The sequence below is a fragment of the Sinocyclocheilus grahami genome, unplaced genomic scaffold (assembly GCF_001515645.1).
Source record: "Sinocyclocheilus grahami isolate Dianchi unplaced genomic scaffold, SAMN03320097.WGS_v1.1 scaffold121.1, whole genome shotgun sequence".
Classification (NCBI taxonomy): domain Eukaryota; kingdom Metazoa; phylum Chordata; class Actinopteri; order Cypriniformes; family Cyprinidae; genus Sinocyclocheilus; species Sinocyclocheilus grahami.
In genome coordinates this window covers 495,386-501,096 of record NW_015505300.1, presented here as the reverse complement: position 1 = coordinate 501,096, position 5,711 = coordinate 495,386, and positions in this window count along the sequence as shown.

Here is a 5,711-nt window from a genome sequence, read left to right as displayed (position 1 = left end):
GTGTGTATACTTTCCGTACCCACTGTATATATATATATATATATATATATATATATATATATATATAGTGCTTAACACTGACCACCACTACCCAATGTAAGGTTTGTGCCACAGCTGCCCTAAATTAACAGTATTGGTGGTTACCAAAATCATTTTGTGTGAGCTCTTTAGTAATAAACACAGTAGTGTTTAGCGAGCTTACACATATTGGCGGATTAACCATTACAGAAACATAAAAAAATTATTTTGGTAATCACCAATACTGTTAATTTAGGGCAGCTGTGGCACAAACCTTACATTGGGTAGTGGTGGTCAGTGTTAAGCACTATATAAAACCCTCCAATGTGGCTGAATTACAACAATTCTGCATAGATGAGTGGATCAAAATTCCTCCACAGCGCTGTAACAGACTCATTGCAAGTTATCGCAAACGCTTGATTGCAGTTGTTGCTGCTAAGGGTGGCCCCACCAGTTATTAGGTTTAGGGGCAAACACTTTTTCACACAGGGCCATGTAGTTTTGGATTTTGTTTTCCCTTAATAATAAAAACCTTCATTTTAAAAACTGCATGTTGTTCACTTGTGTTATCTTTTACTAATATTTAAATTTGTTTGATGATCTGAAACATTAAAGTGTGACAAAAAAAAAAAAAAAAAAAAGAAATCAGGAAGGGGGCCAACACTTTTTCGCACCACTGTACATACATATACACACACATATATATATATATATATATATATATATGATGAGTTCATCTGAGTGCCATCTGAAATTTTCTTCTAAAATTAGCATTTTTATCATTTTATTTTATAATTGCTGTTAATAGTGTTCATCGTCTGTTTGATTACGTATTTAATTGATTTTTCCGTACATTTCTGCCATATGTACATTAACTGACAGTCACCACTGATAAGCTACTACTAAATATATTGTAGAAACTTAATTTTCTGTAAAGTTGCTTTGCAATGATTTGTATCGTGAAAGGTGCTATACAAATAAACTTCAATTGAATTGAATTATCAGGCTCCTATGTTTAGGTTCAGTAATTTTACTTTAATGACAATGTATAGGTCCTTTTCTATGCCATTTACCCTTAGGTGCTGTTTGGGGTCTTTTTGACCCCAAATGACGTTTGCTGAAATAATAATAATTAAAAAAGTTCCCTTTATCTAAATGGCATGAGAACTTTGTACATTGTTATCAACACTTGGTAAGCTCTACAAAATAAAATAAATTAAATTAAACTGGATTGATATCTGGTTGTATGCTAGTGTGAAAAAAAGAGTCACAATCAGGATGTTTGATATTGACATTGAAATGAATGGGGAAATGATAGATCAATACTTTTTCCTTTTAATTTGTCAAATAAAATCACTAAATCCACCACAATGCAGACCACAAAATACACGAAAATTAAGTGGCAACCCTTCCACACGTTCACAATGCAGAACGATTACGCTGGTATCTCTTAACATAAATCTAAATAAAAACACTTGTGAAAAGTTATATACCTATGTGGAAATGGGCCATTGAGTAATGCTCTTGAGCCATCTGGTGGCTGTAGTTGAAATTTAATGTTTTTCTAATTTTAAAAGTGTTTGTTTTCAAGTAGATGGAAACAATTTCCCATAATGCTATGGCACATTGGCCATGTTATCTCCATGAATTAAAATTAGGAATGTGGGTATTTTATAATGTGTATTTTACATAAAACTATTTATATAAATTTAAAAATACCATAAATCCTCCCAAAATTGCACAAATGTAGAGTACATTAGTAAAATTAAAATTGTTTTTAAAAAAGCATTATTATCACATTTTGTTGTCTGGGTTCCCCAAACCCCAAACAGCACGAGTGAATACCCCAAGTGAATTAAAGTGAAATAAATGAACATAAATAGAGGAACCTGATAAAAATGCTCATTTTAGATGAAAATTTCAGATGGCACTTAGAGGCTTTTGCATCTGAACTCTTCATTTATATACAGTATATACATATACAGTATATGTACATTGAGGAAAAAAATTATTTGATCCCCTGCTGATTTTGTACGTTGTTGACAAAGAAATTATCAGTCTATAATTTTAATGGTAGGTTTATTTGAACAGTGTTTTCAGCTGTTTTCACACAGCTGTTTTCACTTTAGTGTCTTAGACTGTGTATTTATCTGATGTCACACTGTCAATCATCAGATCCTCCTGTCTGCCCTCTCTTCAATGGGCATCACAGGGATTCCACTTAGCTGGTTTCAATCCTATCTCACTGGTAGGTCTTTCAGGGTGTCTTGGGGAGGGGAGGTATCCAAAGCACATCAACTTGTCACTGGGGTTCCTCAGGGATCAGTTCTTGGACCCCTCCTCTTCTCCATTTACACAACATCACTGGGTCCCATCATACAGGCACATGGCTTCTGCTACCATTGCTATGCTGATGACACACAGCTCTATCTTTCTTTTCAACCAACGGTAGCTGCACGGATCTCAGGCTGCCTGGCAGATATCTCGGCATGGATGAAAGAATATCACTTACAGCTCAGCCTGGCAAAGACTGAGCTTCTTGTCTTCCCTGCCACTCCAACTCTACAGTATGATTTTTCCATCCAGCTAGGTTCTTCTACAATTACCCCATCAACTTCGGTCAGAAATCTTGGTGTAACTTTTGATAACCAGCTGACCTTCAAAGACCACATTGCAAAGACCGCTCGATCTTGCAGGTTTGCATTGCACAACATCAGAAAGATCAGGCCCTTTCTAACGGAGCATGCTGCACAACTTCTTGTCCAGGCCCTTGTCATCTCTAGGCTGGACTACTGCAATGCTCTTCTGGCTGGACTCCCATCAAGCAACAAACAAACCTCTACAAATGATTCAGAATGCAGCGGCACGACTGGTCTTCAACAAGCCCAAAAGAGCCCATGTTACACCTCTCTTCATCTCCTTGCACTGGCTACCGGTTGCGGCCCGAATCAAGTTCAAGACATTGATGCTTGCATATAGAACAGCCACAGGCTCAGCACCCGCCTACTTCCACTCACTACTACGAATTTACATCCCCTCCAGAAGTCTGAGATCCGCTAGTGAGCAACGCCTCGTGGTACCATCACAGAGAGGCTCAAAATCACTTTCCAGAACATTCTCATTCACCACTCCTGGCTGGTGGAACGATCTTCACACCCCTATCTGGAATGCTGAATCCCTGACAATTTTCAAGCGACAGCTGAAAACTCATCTCTTTCGAAGCTACTTGACTTCATCATAAAAAAAAAAAAAATTTATTTATTCCTTCTCTTTCTAGCTTGTACTTATTTGAACAATGTCTAAGAACTTGGTATTACAACCACTTCTTGTGTCTGTTTGCCTCTTTAAGAAGAATCGCTTTATGTATCCCCCAATTGTAAGTCGCTTTGGATAAAAGCGTCTGCTAAATGACTAAATGTAAATGTAAATGTAAACAGTGAGAGACAGAATAACAACAACAACAACAACAAAACAAATCCAGAAAAACGCATTTTTAAAAAAGTTATAAATTGATTTGCATTTTAATGAGTGAAATAAGTATTTGATCCCCTATCAATCAGCAAGATTTCTGGCTCCCAGGTGTCTTTTATACAGGTAAGGAGCTGAGATTAGGATCACTCTCTTAAAGGTAGTGCTCCTAATCTCAGTTTGTTACATGCATAAAAGACACCTGTCCACAGAAGCAATCAATCAATCAGATTCCAAACTCTCCACCATGGCCAAGACCAAAGAGCTGTCCAAGGATGTCAGGGAAAAGATTGTAGAGCTACACAAGGCTGGAATGGGCTACAAGACCATCACCAGGCAGCTTGGTGAGAAGGTGAAAACGGTGCGATTATTCGCAAATGGAAGAAACACAAAATAACTGTCAATCTCCCTCGGTCTGGGGCTCCATGCAAGATCTCACCTCGTGAGGTTTCAATGATCATGAGAACGGTGAGGAATCAGCCCAGAACTACACGGGAGGATCTTGTCAATGATCTCAAGGCAGCTGGGGCCATATTCACCAAGAAAACTATTGGTAACACACTACACCGTGAAGGACTGAAATCCTGCAGTGCCCGCAAGGTCCCCCTGCTCAAGAAAGCACATCTACAGGCCCGTCTGAAGTTTGCCAATGAACATCTGAATGATTCAGAGGAGAACTGGATGAAAGTGCTGTGGTCAGATGAGACCGAAATCGAGCTCGTTGGCATTACCTCGCTGTGTTTGGAGGAAGAGGAATGCTGCCTATGACCGCCCCCCGGAAAAACACAACCCCCATCGTCAAACATGGAGGTGGAAACATTATGCTTTGGGGGTGTTTTTCTGCTAAGGGGACAGGACAACTGCACCACATCAAAGGGACAATGGACGGGGCAATGCCGTCAAGACCAGGGAATTGAAGCCAGCCAGGGCATTGGAAATGGGTTGTGGATGGATATTCCAGCATGACAATGACCCAAAACACATGGCCAAGGCAACAAAGGAGTGACTCAAGAAGAAGCATATTAAGGTCCTGGAGTGGCCTAGCCAGTCTCCAGACCTTAATCCCATAGAAAATTTGTGGAGGTAGCTGAAGGTTCGAGTTGCCAAACGTCAGCCTCGAAACCTTAATGACTTGGAGAGGATCTGCAAAGAGGAGTGGGACAAAATCCCTTCTGAGATGTGTGCAAACCTGGTGGCCAACAACAAGAAACGTCTGACCTCTGTGATTGCCAACAAGGGTTTTGCCACCAAGTACTAAGTCGGGGTCAAATACCCAAATAAAGCGAAGGGGTCAAATATTTATTTCACTCATTAAAATGCAAATCAATTTAAACTTTGGCCTTTTCCAAAAGCTTCTCTTGTTTGCGTTGTGCTTTCCAAATCTCGTTTTGCCTTTTCAGTTATCCAGCCTTGTCTTCAACCATGTAGACACAAACCACTATTGCAACACTGAGTGGATCCTTCAGGTGGGTCCCAATCTGACGAAGGAAGAGCAGCTTAACCTGACTCTGCCCAGGCTCCCAGATGGCTCTTTTAGTCTCTGTCAGACATATGTCAGCCTGTGGATTGGGATTTGTCTGCTATCCGGGAATACGGCCTAAATGAAATCACCACATGCACTGATGGATGGGTGCATAATGATACTATTATGAGGCAACCATTGTCACCAATAAGTACTACCACTGGTGTGTTTCAAATAAACATGTTGAAAAGGTAACGGGTTTAGTTACCAGTATATTTGAAAACATTTATGCTATGACTATGATCACACCACAATGTAATGACCTCACTTTGAGCTGATTTAGCAATAGCAGTTTACATCGAGAAAGACTTCATGAATGCTTGATATTTTTGTGATATTTTGCAGTTTGAACTTACATGTGACAATTCAAATTTATTTCAGGGAGCACTGACAATATTCTTTGCTGGAGTACTTGCTGGAGTTGTAGATTTTGGGCCTTTTTCAGAATCGTAAGTATTGAAAAACTTAAATACTGCAATACAATATCAATACTGATACTATGTACTTTAGATTAAATACAGAATAGATAATTTTAAGGTGTCCTTGTCACAGTGTAATTACACAAATAAGTACTGAGTAATATTAATGTTAGAATAAGATTTGGTTTAAGGTTAGTTTCTTGTAGTCATGCATAATTTACTCTAGTAAGTACATGTAATGTTTAACAAGGGCACTGTAAAACAAAGTGTTACCTAGATGTCTC